Here is a 13,234-nt window from a genome sequence, read left to right as displayed (position 1 = left end):
TAAAAAGAAAAACTTTGATTTCAATACATGTAGTTCCATCTCAATCCCTGCATTTTCGCAGGACATCCCTGGACACCGGGACAGACACCCTATTCCCTGGACTGTCCCGGGAAACCCTGGACGGTTGGCATATATGAACGAGTTATGAAGGCACTTCCCAGGAATGTAACAAGATAATAAGCGGTCAGTACGTGCGAAAACAGGGCACGAAACTGACCGGCTACTGAGACATTCAGCGACCTAAGACCTAGCTCTAACACATCTCCAGTGCGCAAACCAACAGCCTTCCAACTTGGAAGATTCAAGGTTGGGTAGTACCAAAGACACCTACCCCTCTGTTGCATTCGTGGATAGTTGCTTCATAACTTGTTTCCATGAACAAATTTTTAGGACGGAATTCAGTCCAGTACAAAAGAGGCCGTGTACGAAATCGTACGAAAATAAATACCGCTCCGGCACGTACTCCCCCCTCCCCCCCCCCCCCCCCATTCCCCCCTCCCCATGCCCCCTCCCCATGTCCCATGCAGATACATAAATATACATAACCCCCAAGAGTGTGCAACTCCAGGTATGGGGCGACGGCAGAACTTCAAATTACGTGACGGACCCATACACATTATTCGCACCCTGTGCATGATAGATACCGGGCTAGGGTTGTACGCAACCCTGCTCTGGGTTCAACTCTCTTGTGGTCACTTTGCACCATTTGCCATCGTCACCTTCTGAGTCATGTCACTTGATGTGAAGTTCACAGCACTGCATACGAGGTTGTGTAGGCAAGTTGTACACCCTTGGGTTATATACTCTTGATAACACATAACAGCTACATGCTGCCATTCACTGGGGGTGCACAAGCATGACTGTCAAGACCTATTCGTCGTACCAGGAAAAAAACTTCAAGTTCCCATTTTTGCACAGCTCTGAATGAACCGATCTTGGTAGCTTTTTTCCTTGTTACCAAATCTGTTGGACGCTACGAAACTTTGTTACGCACAACACCTCTGATACCTGGGTAACTTAAAACCACAGTGCTGACATAATAGTTATACAATGGGTCCTACCAGATATACACAAACAGTTTTTTTCTCTGTGTTACTCTGTACGATATATCACCAAAAAACAGCTTGATGAGAGCCTCACCGAGAACAGCGATGTTGAAGGAACCGTTAACTTCTGCTGGCCCGCTACTGAGAGCTACTCTGGCGTGGCAGACAGCCGGGCCTGCGTGAAGGGCTGGATCGGCCATCGGGATCTCGAAATTAACGACAGCATTGCGTGGCGTCCCACTTTCAAGGGAAAACGAAAAACTTGCCACCTCCATGCCGCTGCTCAACACCACAACGACATCAGCAAAGGAGGGTGGCGGGTCGCCGCGTACTCGACACAGGATGTCAATCCGTTCACCGGCGACTCGGGTTACGTCATTGACTGACACCACGGGTGGGACTGAACGTGCGACAGAAACACACACATACGCGTGCACACACGCGCACACACACACACATGTACACACACACACACACATGTACACACACATACACACATATATACACACATGCACGCATATATACACATGCACACATATACACACACAGACATACACCCACACACACACACACCCACACACACAGACATACACGCAGAACAAGAAGGGCACACAGACAAAAACACATGTACAAACACATTCACACTCAGAATAACTAGCAATCATCAGCTTTGCAGGCAGACCTTCACATCCAGCAAAATTTAAAATCAAATCCTATGCTTCGCATGAGACAGCATCTGACTGAATTTTCCGTATCCATGGGAATATCATTGCAGCTCAAGGATCAAGGAGCCAGTGAAAAACTACGGCGAATAGGTTAGTCCTGGGCACGCTTAGAGCCACGTGGTACTGTTGCTGCAGTTGTATGCATTATTGGCATAACCTCTCTGTAAAACTATAGTACTGGCGGGCCCCAAAGAGAACGGGGCGCCGAAAAACGACCAAGGCTAGAAGTTCACCAAGCATAGCATACCATTGTATGCACGGTGACTCAACTGCGCATAGAGTGTAATACATGAAAATAAGAACGGTCTAGGCTAGGAGGCTGATCCCCCAGTTCTACGGCGATTGACAGTAGTGTCCGGATACCCACATTACAGATGCTAAAGTTACCGTATCTCCCCGAATGTAAGTTGCACCTTTTTACACCAAAACAATCAAGGGTAAGAAAGAGACATACAATCGAGCATGACTTACTACTGAAGTCAATATGTCAAAACAATATGGCTCAAACCTAAAAATAGGGGTGCGACTTATAGTCTAGTGTGACTTATAATCAAGTGAGAATTATAATCCGAGAAATACGGTCCACACAACCATGCAAGTGATCCCAGTCTGACAACTCACAGTCTGTCAGCAGAGTGCCCACGCCGGTTTCCGACAGTCGATTGGCTGGGAGCGGTTGATCCAACGTCACGCTGCAGGTGTACGAACGGGACCTGCTCTGCATCATGGCCGTGTCAACCATCAGGGTGGACGCCGTAGCGTTGCTCGTGACGCCCACCGTGACCTCGGTTGAGGACAAGAGCCATGTGAAGAGGAATGGTGGTGTGCCCACTGTGGTGCTGCACACTAGTTCCGCAATACTTCCATTCAGAACAGTCTGGGTGGCTGGCGTTATTTGAACCACGGGCATAACTGCAGAGGACGAACAACACACACAATGACTTACTGTAAGTCGACAAATTTTAACTCCATTCAAATTCTGGCCTCCCAGGCCTAACACCCATTCGGACCGCATCAAATTTCCGGCCTATGCTGCTGCCGCCTGTATACACTGTCACACTGAAACTTGCAAAACAACATTTCAGCCGCAACAAATTTTTCGGCCAAACATGACCAGGGCGAAAAAAGCCGAAAATAAATATTTGTTGACTTACAGTACATGAAACAGTTACATTCACAGTAGTGTGTGTGGGGGGGGGAGGGGGGGAGGGAGGGGGGGGGGAGGGAGGGGGGGGGAGGGGAGGGGGGAGGGGGGGGGAGGGAGGGGGGGCTGACGATAGGCAATCTTTTTTTTCTTACTTGGCCTTACTTACAGATAATGACAAGATTTGCCGACAATGACAGCTGCATGTTTGCGTTGCTATCGTTGAACTGACAGCGATACGTTCCCACGTCCGTCTCAGTGACGTTGCCAATGGTGAGCGTGCTGCTCGTTTCCGTAGCGCCACCGTTCGTTAAGATGGTGGCGCCCATGCGCACCGCCTGCTCGTTGAAGAACCACTGCACCGACACGCTAGCGGCACTGGCGTGCTGAGCAGCACACGTGAATACGGCCGCGTCGCGGAGGAAAATGGTCAGATTTTGCGGCGTCTGGCTTTCCGTCACTGTGTAGAGCCGTGTACACACAATGACATGATTGTGCGTCCACGGCGGGGTTAAAAACATGCGCAAGCACACGCATACACACAATCGCACATACGCACATCAAGAAACAAAGAGCTCGGGAAAGGCCATGATAGTTGTACTGCATAGGACCTGTATACGTGTATGTACTTCAAAAGTGCAATGCCACCATTTTGATGTGATGATGCTGCAAATCGTCATTGTATTGATATGGGGGCATCCTCTGGCATAAATGCATCGCTGCACCCTCCCCCCCCCCCCCCCCCCTCCTGATGTACATGTGCAATAATGTACCGTATTTTCCGGGGTATAAAGCTGTGTTCACAACTGGCGCGTGGACGCGGTACGCTTGCGGTTCATGCGCGCCCATACGCGCGCTCAAGCTTTCACAAAAAAAACAGCAATCCGAGTCGTATTCAGCACGTGCGACACCTTTGAGTACTAATTTTTGGACCCCGCCAGTCAAAGTGACTGGCATGTACGCTGGTACGCGCCTGATACGCGCTGAAAATTCCAACATGTTGGAATTTCCATTTCGGCGCGTATCCATACGCATGACACCCCAAAAGCCAGCAAAATACGCACAAACGCGTGGTTTCACGCGTACACGCGCCAGTTGTGAACACAGCTTAAGCCGCACTTTTTTTCGCTAAAAATCGGACCAAAATCGCCCCTGCGGCTTATACACCGAATATGCTTGCGCGAATGAATGCATAGTATGCATACATCAGTATGCATGCTGACGTCATGTGACATGTCATTCGACTCAGCTTCGCGCCTGTGTTGCTATCCCGGCACTTTTACTAGTTTTAGTGCGCGGGCTACACCATACGGTACGCGTATACGGGGACTCTATTTTTCATAATCTGATCTAACATGGTATTTAGCTCCATAACCATAATAAATTTGTAGAAAGGCCATTTGTCAATGAGTGAAAAATCTTGGTTTGTGGGTGCGGCTTATACTCCGAATACCAACTTTTAGTCAATATTTTGCCTCAACAAGGGGGGGGGTGCGGCTTATACCCCGGAAAATACTGTACCTGATGCCAAAAATCGTCATTGTAGTACATGTATTGATATGGGGCTTGTAGTACTAGTACTAGTAGTAGCTGCACCCCCCCCCCCCCCGTATTTTACGTACTGAGGAACTATTCCGTACCCTGCAAGAAGCCAAACAAATCAATCCTACGTACAGAGTTACCCTACAGTGCTCTGCAATCTGATTGAAAACAGTAACTGACCAGCGCTCTGCAAAACCGACCTTAGGTGCTATTTTGGCGAAATTGAGTTTGTGCTGGATTGTTGCCCCATGACCCTTTCTTCAACTTCTGGTGAAGTTTTAGGTGGATTGCGTACATATTCAGTTAGATACAATGACAATTTCTTTGGACTTTTCCTACAATTATTTCGAGAAAAAGAACAAAACGTCACGGTCTGTCAATTTTTGAAGATCACAAGGTGAGAGTCATGGTGGAACGAAGCAGAAGACGGTCGCTAGCTCAAATTGCTGTGGGTTTCTCCCAGAGGTTTCATCCGAACTCCTTCACGATGAATAGTCATTTTTTGGCCTGGTCCTATTGCAGTTCTGATGACAGCAGTGCCGAGGAGAGTCGGATGTGGAATCGCAGGACGCAACGCTGATCGAGCTGGACGGCCATGCGCAGGAGAATTTCGATCAGGCGTCAGTTTTGCCACCAGCCCAGCCCCTTAACGCCGGCAATAAACAGAGTGGAGACCAAGAAAAATCGGTTCAAGTACTGTCTACAATCCAGGAGTCACGCGACAAATTTGACAAGGGCTGTAGTTGTTCCGCACTGGTGCTGTTTCAAGAGCGTGACACTTGAAACCTTGCTTTACATTTACAGCGCACACAGCGCACGTCCTGACCAAGTCAGAGCGCTGCTTGTGTGTAGGCGGAAAGCTAGACGTGCTCTGGGACGTGGTGAGGCTACCCAGGGCGTCCAGCATGCTGGGAGATGTGATAGATGGGGCTCAACAATACTACTCTGAACTACTGAAGACTACAGTTAGTGGCTGGTGTGGAAGTCATGGACATGCATGTCAGGAAGTCTTTGTGTATGCCTCCACCCCAGGATCAAGCCCTGGGTGCTGAAATCTGTGCAGGCTGCTGTCAGTGCAAGTGAAATCAGCTCAACACAGGAATTGAATGAACTCTGGAATGCACTGCCTGTGGAAGATGTTGTGGAGCTGAAGCATCTTATAGAGCATTATGCTATAGCTCATGGCCACACTTAACCTGCAGATCCACATGCCGGGCACAACAAGCTAGTCCCAACCTACATGTATTTGCCCAGTATCACTACGAAGAAGCTTGTTCACCAGGCGTTCACAAAGCCTGGTGGCAAAGCTGCATACAGTACGTTTGGCAAGATTTGGAAAAGAGACTGCCATGATATCACCGATTATGAAACAATGTGTGCGGCAGATGTAGACATAACTAGATGTTCTACTACCAGTACCAGGTATAACTATCAATATCCTTTTACCCGGCATTGATCCGAGCTTCTTCACTGCTTTGCACCTGCCTCTACCCAAAAAACAACCAATATAGATGGTAAGTATGTATTGCACAAGGGCATTGTTCTAGAGGCATAAAGACAGACTGATATTGTGGAGTAAGATCGCCAGAGAACGCTATATGCATCCTAAGTGAATGTCTTTGCACTAACTCGGTGATCGGCTGGACCATGGTGTCAGGCCGCTCCGCAGCTGTAGGAGCAAAGGTCCTGAAGGCATCCATCTTGTTCCGGGACAGGGCATCAGCGATGGTATTGGAAATTCCTGGCAGGTGCGATGCTCGGATCAGGAAATTGTGCTTCACACAGATTGAGTACAGGGTGCGGATGAGTGCCATGACTGCAGGCGACCGTCTCGTGCCCGACTTCAGGCACTCCACAACAGCTTGGTTGTCGCACTGAAACCCCACACGCAGCCGCAGCCACTCGATCCCCCATGTGGCGCCGGCCGCGACAATGGCGAAGAGCTCCTTGTAGGTAATGCTTAGTTCCAGTTGGTGCGGGGACCAGTCACCTCTGAACCAGCGACCATTGAAGAACGCTCCAAATCCAATGGTGCCGCTGGCGTCGGTTTGCAACTGGAGGTCAGCGCTGGGCATCCACTTCTCTAGCAGGAAAAAATGACTTTCCGTTCCATGTTGAAAGAGCCTGGTGCCACCAGCTCAGGTCGTCCTTGGCTGAGGCTGAGAGGTGCCCTTCAGATGTGGCCTTGTCGAGGTCATACAGGCGGCGTAAGAATGTACGGGCGGCAGGAATTGCTCTGGAAGCGAACGAGAGGTTGCCCAGGAGTGAGGCGAGTTCGCGTTTGAGAACGCAGCCCTTGTCGAGGGTGGTAGAGACTAAACAACGTAGGGCCAGAAGCTTGGAACGAGACAGACGCACTTCCAAGCGATCGGTGTCCAGCTCCAAACCGAGGAAGGTGAGGACAGTGGAAAGGCCCTCAACTTTCTCGGTGGCGACAGGTATGTTCAAGAACTGGAACAAGTCCAATATGATGGCCTTGTGCTTGGCCGCCAGGGAGGAGCTTGGTGGGCAGATGTCCAGGAAGTCATCGAGGTAAAGCATTAAGTCGGGCAAGGAGCCGACATGGACAAGGACCCAGTTGATAGCCGTTGCCAGCTGGTTGAAGATGAATAATGAGGAGCGGAGACCAAATGGAAGGACCTTCTCTTAATAGTACATGCCGTTCCAACGGATGCCGAGAAGATGCCAGAGGGGGCAACGGGACACAGGCGAAATGCATTACGGATATCTACCTTTGTCAAGAGGGATCCCTTGCCGAGTCGCATAATGGCGGCGATTGCGGTGTCCACGGAGTCGAAATGCAGGCTGAACTGCCCGCGTGGTATAGCATCGTTGACACATCTGCCATCGGGAGACGACAGGTCATGTATCACACGAAGTTTTCCATTGGACTTCGGCACAACACCCGGACCAGATGTTTGCATGCACAGAAAGGGTGGCTCCAGAAGTGGACCGGCTGTTTGCCCAGCTTCACAACATTTGGTCAAATAAGAAGAAACATACTGCATATTACGGATGGCCGACAGGTGATTGGGAGAACTATGAACACAAGATATACCAGCAGAATGGCTTATCGTGAAAACCGTGACACAACACATGCAACACAAAGTGAGAGAAGGAGTGATCAGAATGACGGTTAAGGAGCCCGGCTAATCGGCTAATATTGATGGGGTCTCCACAGAATGTTTACGGAGCAGACGCTGAGGTGGCGGACTGTCCCCTACCACATTTGACTTCTGGGTGCTTCCTGCGGCATTGAAGGCACACATGGGCACGATAGAAGAATGAGTTGTTGCACTGGTCCCTGTTGAAGTTGCGGCAGATAGGCTTCCCAAGGTGGGTAGGCACGCTGGACTGCGGCAGACCTCCATTCCCAGCGCCGACGGATGGAGGCCCCGGTCTAAAGGGACACCGGGCCTGGGCCACTGGGTGCACCAGAGAACAGCGCGAACATGGCGGGCGACCACGGCTGGTGAATGACGACTGCCACAAATTATAGTCGATGATAGCCCAGTTGTACGACAGTGGTTGGGAGGCTCTGGTGCGCCGGAAACGCCTGTCATAACTTAGCCATGCGTCCACATGATACGAGTTATTTGCATCCAGAAAAGTGGCCTGATATGCCAGAAAATCATTCGCCCTATCTGGAACAGCCACGACAATTACTCTCGTGTAGACAGTAAACGCCTCAAGCCATGACGCTACATCGTGGACATGGCGGGCCTGGGCCTGAGTTGGCTTCTGTACAAGTTGGACAGAGCAGTTGGCCCCCACAGCTAGCTGGACCACATCGGGCTCCACACCCAGCTGGTCCGGGAGGAGGTCGTCGAAATCAATAAACTCACCGCGTTCAATTCACCGGCAGAGTTTATCAGGTACAGAGAGCGACAGACGAGCAGCCGGCGGATGGCCCAATGTATGAACGGAGCTGGAGTTGACAGGCGGCACGACGGCTGCAGCAGATTCCAACTGCTCTACTCGCTCCATCAGGGGCGGAAGAACCTGGCGGACGGCCTGAGAAACAACCGAAGCAAGTACATCAGGGGCCACACTCAAGGAGCATGTTTGCTCCTGCCGTGTTGAGTCAGCTGCTGTGCTAGTGGTGGGGGGGAGGGGGGGGGGGGGGGGGGGGACGCATCCAGTGAACCTGCAGTGATCCTACTGAGTCTGTATAATCATTACTGTATCTGATGATTCGTTTTACATAAGTGGGCATACCCAGATTTCAACAGTGCTCAACACCACAAGGGCGGAGCGTAACCACAAAGGTCAAAAAGAATGGTTTCACCAATTATATATGCATGAAACGCAGTGTTATGACGTATGACCTTTGTGATGATTCGTTTTATGTAATTGTGTTGATTCTTCATAAATGTGTTATTGTGCCCGTACAAGAGGCCCAAGGAGTTCATTCCTCAAAAAAATTAAAAAAGAAGAAGAAAGGTGTTGCCTTATGTGGAATCGACTTTCACTAGCAACTATCAAGCCTGAAAGCCATTTCCAGAGCGCCTTATACAAATAAAGAGGGTCACTCACATGTACTCGCTGACAATGACTGTGACCGTCCCAATGAACTTTTACAACTATACAGCTATTACTATAGTATAGGACCATGCAGACTTGAAGAGTAATAACATAGCAACTCAATCACACCATTTAAGGTAGCAGCCTGGTCGTAAATTTCATATTGCATTCAATTGACCGTAACTTTGGTGTCTCTCAATGGATTTGAGTGAAATGAGCACCACACACTCGTGCCACTATGCTAGCCCTTTGGACTTGATTTAAGGTGGCAGACTACCCAAAAATTCGCTGAAAAATCGAATTTGTAAATTCATATTGAGTGCTACGTCAGTTGAAAGAGCATGAATAGCTGCAAATTCTCTGAAAATTGTGTCCCGATCTGACCGGCCGTTCAAGAGTTATGGCCGAAATCGTGCCCTTATGAGGAAAGATTTTTTGTTGCACGCTGTCATCTGTTGGCAGCACTGTATTTAACCTCTTTAGCGCGCATGCATTTGACACTGCCCCACGCAGTCAAAATTGGGCAAAATTGAGATTTTTGAAAATTCAGTTTATTGACTTCTGTCCTGATCACACAGGACTATGAGGTTCAGAAAAGATGAAAACAATGATATTTACAGGATTTAGAGGGATATGTACACGGAAAGGGAGCAATTGAAAAAACCCGAAATCTCAAGATTTTGACAGAAATAAATGAAAAATTAAAACTTCTCGCATGTGTGATAAATTCTGAAACATGGAGTGGCACATAGGCCAGGCATGTCCACGCAGTCCAGGCAGCAGATTGTGACCATTTTTCTAACCCCATTGTGTGAGCATACGACACACCGGCGCTGCGACTTGCCCTCAGGCTTGCCGCAAGAGGCAGGTACGGGTGCGGGGTAGTGACCCTTGCGCCCACCAAGCCTGGAGGACACGACTAGGCCACGAGCAGTGGCAGGAGTGGCAGGAGTAGCAGGTGTGGCAGTAGCAGCGGTAGCAGCAGCAGGGACAACTGGTGTGGTAGGTACAGGGCCAGCAGCATCCGCAGGAGCAGGGTTGGCAACAGCAACATCATCAGCAGCGGCGGGACTCGTGCCATCCGCAAGCAATGCAGATAATACAGATATAACATATTCATGGTGTGGCATACTCTTGGACTTTTTATATAATATATATGAATTCAATAATGCTTCTTCGATAAAATGTGCACCTATTTTTTTGTACCACTTCATGGATTTTCTCAATGCACTGTAGTACGACAGAAGAGCATCATTGCGATCCACACCGCCCATGTACTGATTGTATTGGTGAACAAGGTTGAGTTTGTGAACCCGTTTCCTGGTTCGGTCGCGTTTATTCGTTGCAATAACATTAGGCTTGAACAAATTGGTGAGAAAATATACTTCTTTGGTGTCCGATAGTTTTACAAATAATTTACTGCCCATTGTACGATATGCAAACGATCCGCGTTTCTTCAGCTTGAGGTTCACCAACCGCTTTGGAAGGCCACGCCTATTCTTTCTAATTGTTCCACACACTCCGGTCTTCCTGGTCTCCAAGTATTCAGCCAGCTCAATACTAGAATAAAAGTTATCTATGTATACGTTGTAGCCTTTGTCTAAAAATAATGGATCTAATAAATGGACAACTACGGCACCAGATTTGCCGACTTTCTCTACTAAGCCAGGCTGATAGGCATGATCATCTCGGCCAACATAAACAAAAAAGTTAGACATATAACCACTAGACTCACACAGAGCATATATCTTGACACCAAATCTTGCTCGTTTCGAGGGTATAAACTGCCTAAAATCTAGTCTACCCTTCCATGGCACTAATTCTTCATCTATAGAGATATGTTTATACGGAATGTACACGGTCTGAAATTTATCCTGGAAAAATGTAATCAACGGCCGAATTTTCCTAAGCTTGTCGGTTCTAGCCGTCTCGTCTTCATTGTTTGCAAAGTGCAGAAAACTTGCAATACACATCCATCGGTCGCGCTTCATCGAGGCGGGGAATAAAGGGGTGAAAATCAGAGGGTTCCTGTTCCAATAGAGATCGATTTCTGGCTTCCAAATAAATCCCATCAGCAAAAATAGAGCAAAGAACACTTTCATTTCTTGTACGCTAACGTCTACCCATTTCCTAAATCTGCTACGAGCTGGGAGTGTGTCACGGTGTGCATTTAGATATTGCTGGGCAAATCGATTGGTCTCAGTGCAGAGCAATTGCCAAAATTGTAAAGTAAAAAACAGGCAAAAATAATGATATGGCTCAGCATTTTCTGGCACTGGCACCTTGATACCGGGCTGGGCAGTGAACGAGTCTTGCAAGGGCTGGTTTTCTTCCATCTTCCATTGCCCTAATACATCACAACACGAATAATGTAGGAAATATCAGGCCACATGATGCCCTACAGTGTAGGAAGGCTGATGTACGTCTCAAATACTCTGGAATTTAGGCAACATTTTGTTTGAAAATTCTCTAGTTACGATATGCATAACGCCAAACAGATCTTGAACGATGGCCAGGAATATTACAGTAAGACTACTTTCAACAAAGGTACAAACCCACGTATAATAGTTTTACTCAGCTCAAAGTGCAAACACAGCGTACTCAAATTCACACGAACAAATAAATACTATTGAAAAGATAATTACCTTCGCTCCCATCGTCTCCTGCGGCAAGCTGCTCCTGGATGTGGACATGCGACCTCTCGGACGCCTGTTCATCATCGTCGCTCTCCGTGCCACTAGTACTACTGCTGCTACTGTTGTCACGGACGTCCGCCGGCTGCGCTTCATTCGCAACATCGATGTCCGCGTGCTCCGCGACGTACTCATCGACACTGGCGCTTGCTCCGCCACTCACATCAGGCGCAGTTTCGTTCTGAACTCTGGCCCTTGCTGGCGTCCATAGACCCTCCTCGTCGCTGTCGCTACTCACTGACGGCTCCACATCGCTGTCTGAACTCAGAAACAGCTCGTGGAGCGCTTCGTCCACAGTTCTTCCTCTCGCGCGGCGCAGCATTTTCAACCAAAATGTTCTCGCCTGAAACTATTCCCCGTGCGTCTCCTTTCGTTCGATTTTTCCCGCCTCGAATCACGTGCCGGTTCCAGGCAGCCCCCAGCAGCCCGCGAACAGCCAGCGGTCCACGACAGAGCCACTGGGACTCGATACGGACCCCACGATCACGATAGGCAGCTTCGCTCTACAGCGTCGTACTAGTACGACGGTCGTGGGGCATGCAACTAATGTGCGTCGTACTAGTACGACGCTCGCGCTAAAGGGGTTAAATGTGAGCAGACCGTGCGCAACTTGTCATATCATGGAAACACGCGAAAGTGTGCAGAATTTTGCTCCAAGTCCAAAAAAGTCCAAAGAATCACGTTAAAAAACACGTATTGGGCTGCAGGACTTTTGCCTGCACCCTCGTGACGTTGCAGATATGTAGCTTGATTATTGTAGTCTGTGGGAGTCTGTGAGAGAACGCCTACTCGTTCCGTTGTGACAGATTCCAGGGCGACGTTGAGGGGCCCTACCCCACCACCCATAGCTGCTTCTGGACTTGTTTTAGGTTTGGGTCCCGCGCACGGACAGAATGGGCACGAGAACTTGTAAATCATGTCCTGAGGGCCAACATAGTGGCAGGAGTGTGTGATGAAAATTTCACTCAAATCCATTGAGAAACACCAAAGTTACGGTCAAGTGAATGCCATATGAAATTTATGGGTAGGTTGCCCCCTTAATTGTAATTTTAATTTTAAAAGTTCATGCTCCTCACTGAAAGGCTTTCCAGGCCGGAAAAACTCAAAATTCCGGCATAGTGCCACAGTGTGCGAGCCACCCAGGAGCCAAAAAAATTTACAATTTTTTCACATTTTCTTGCCCATTCTGTCCGTGCGTGGAATCCAAACCTAAAAAAAGTCCAGAAGCAGCCATGGGTGGTGGGATAGGGCCCTTCAACGTGGCCCTGTCACAACGGCACAACTGGGCGTTCTCTCACACACTCCCACAGACCCAAGTCAATTTTTGAATTTTTTTAAGGTTAGGACGTGCTACGAGGTCGTACCTTTGATACAACATCCAGTGCTGGGACCTCCACAGCAAGCCATTTCCACAGCGCTGCACACCAAATCCAGGATACCCTCAAAGATCGGCGAAGACTACCACTCACGTTCCACTACTGCCTAGTACTGAATCCTACCTGACTTCTTGCCACGACTCAAACTTGCCAAAGTCACTAAATCAACGTCAACTACAATAAT

At 48.8% G+C, this 13,234-nt stretch overlaps 1 long non-coding RNA gene across 1 annotated transcript; it reads right to left on the bottom strand.

The window, feature by feature from the left end:
• Positions 1-10,504: 10,504 nt before the first annotated feature.
• LOC135827726 (uncharacterized) lies at positions 10,505-12,205 on the bottom strand. The gene is made up of 2 exons (XR_010555532.1): positions 11,627-12,205; positions 10,505-11,328 (listed from the first exon to the last, which is right to left on the bottom strand). It is a non-coding gene; the product is annotated as an uncharacterized LOC135827726 (long non-coding RNA).
• Positions 12,206-13,234: the final 1,029 nt, after the last annotated feature.

Source organism: Sycon ciliatum, chromosome 11 (genome assembly GCF_964019385.1).
Source record: "Sycon ciliatum chromosome 11, ocSycCili1.1, whole genome shotgun sequence".
Taxonomy (NCBI): Eukaryota; Metazoa; Porifera; class Calcarea; order Leucosolenida; family Sycettidae; genus Sycon; species Sycon ciliatum.
This window is presented reverse-complemented; position numbering and strand designations above follow the sequence as displayed.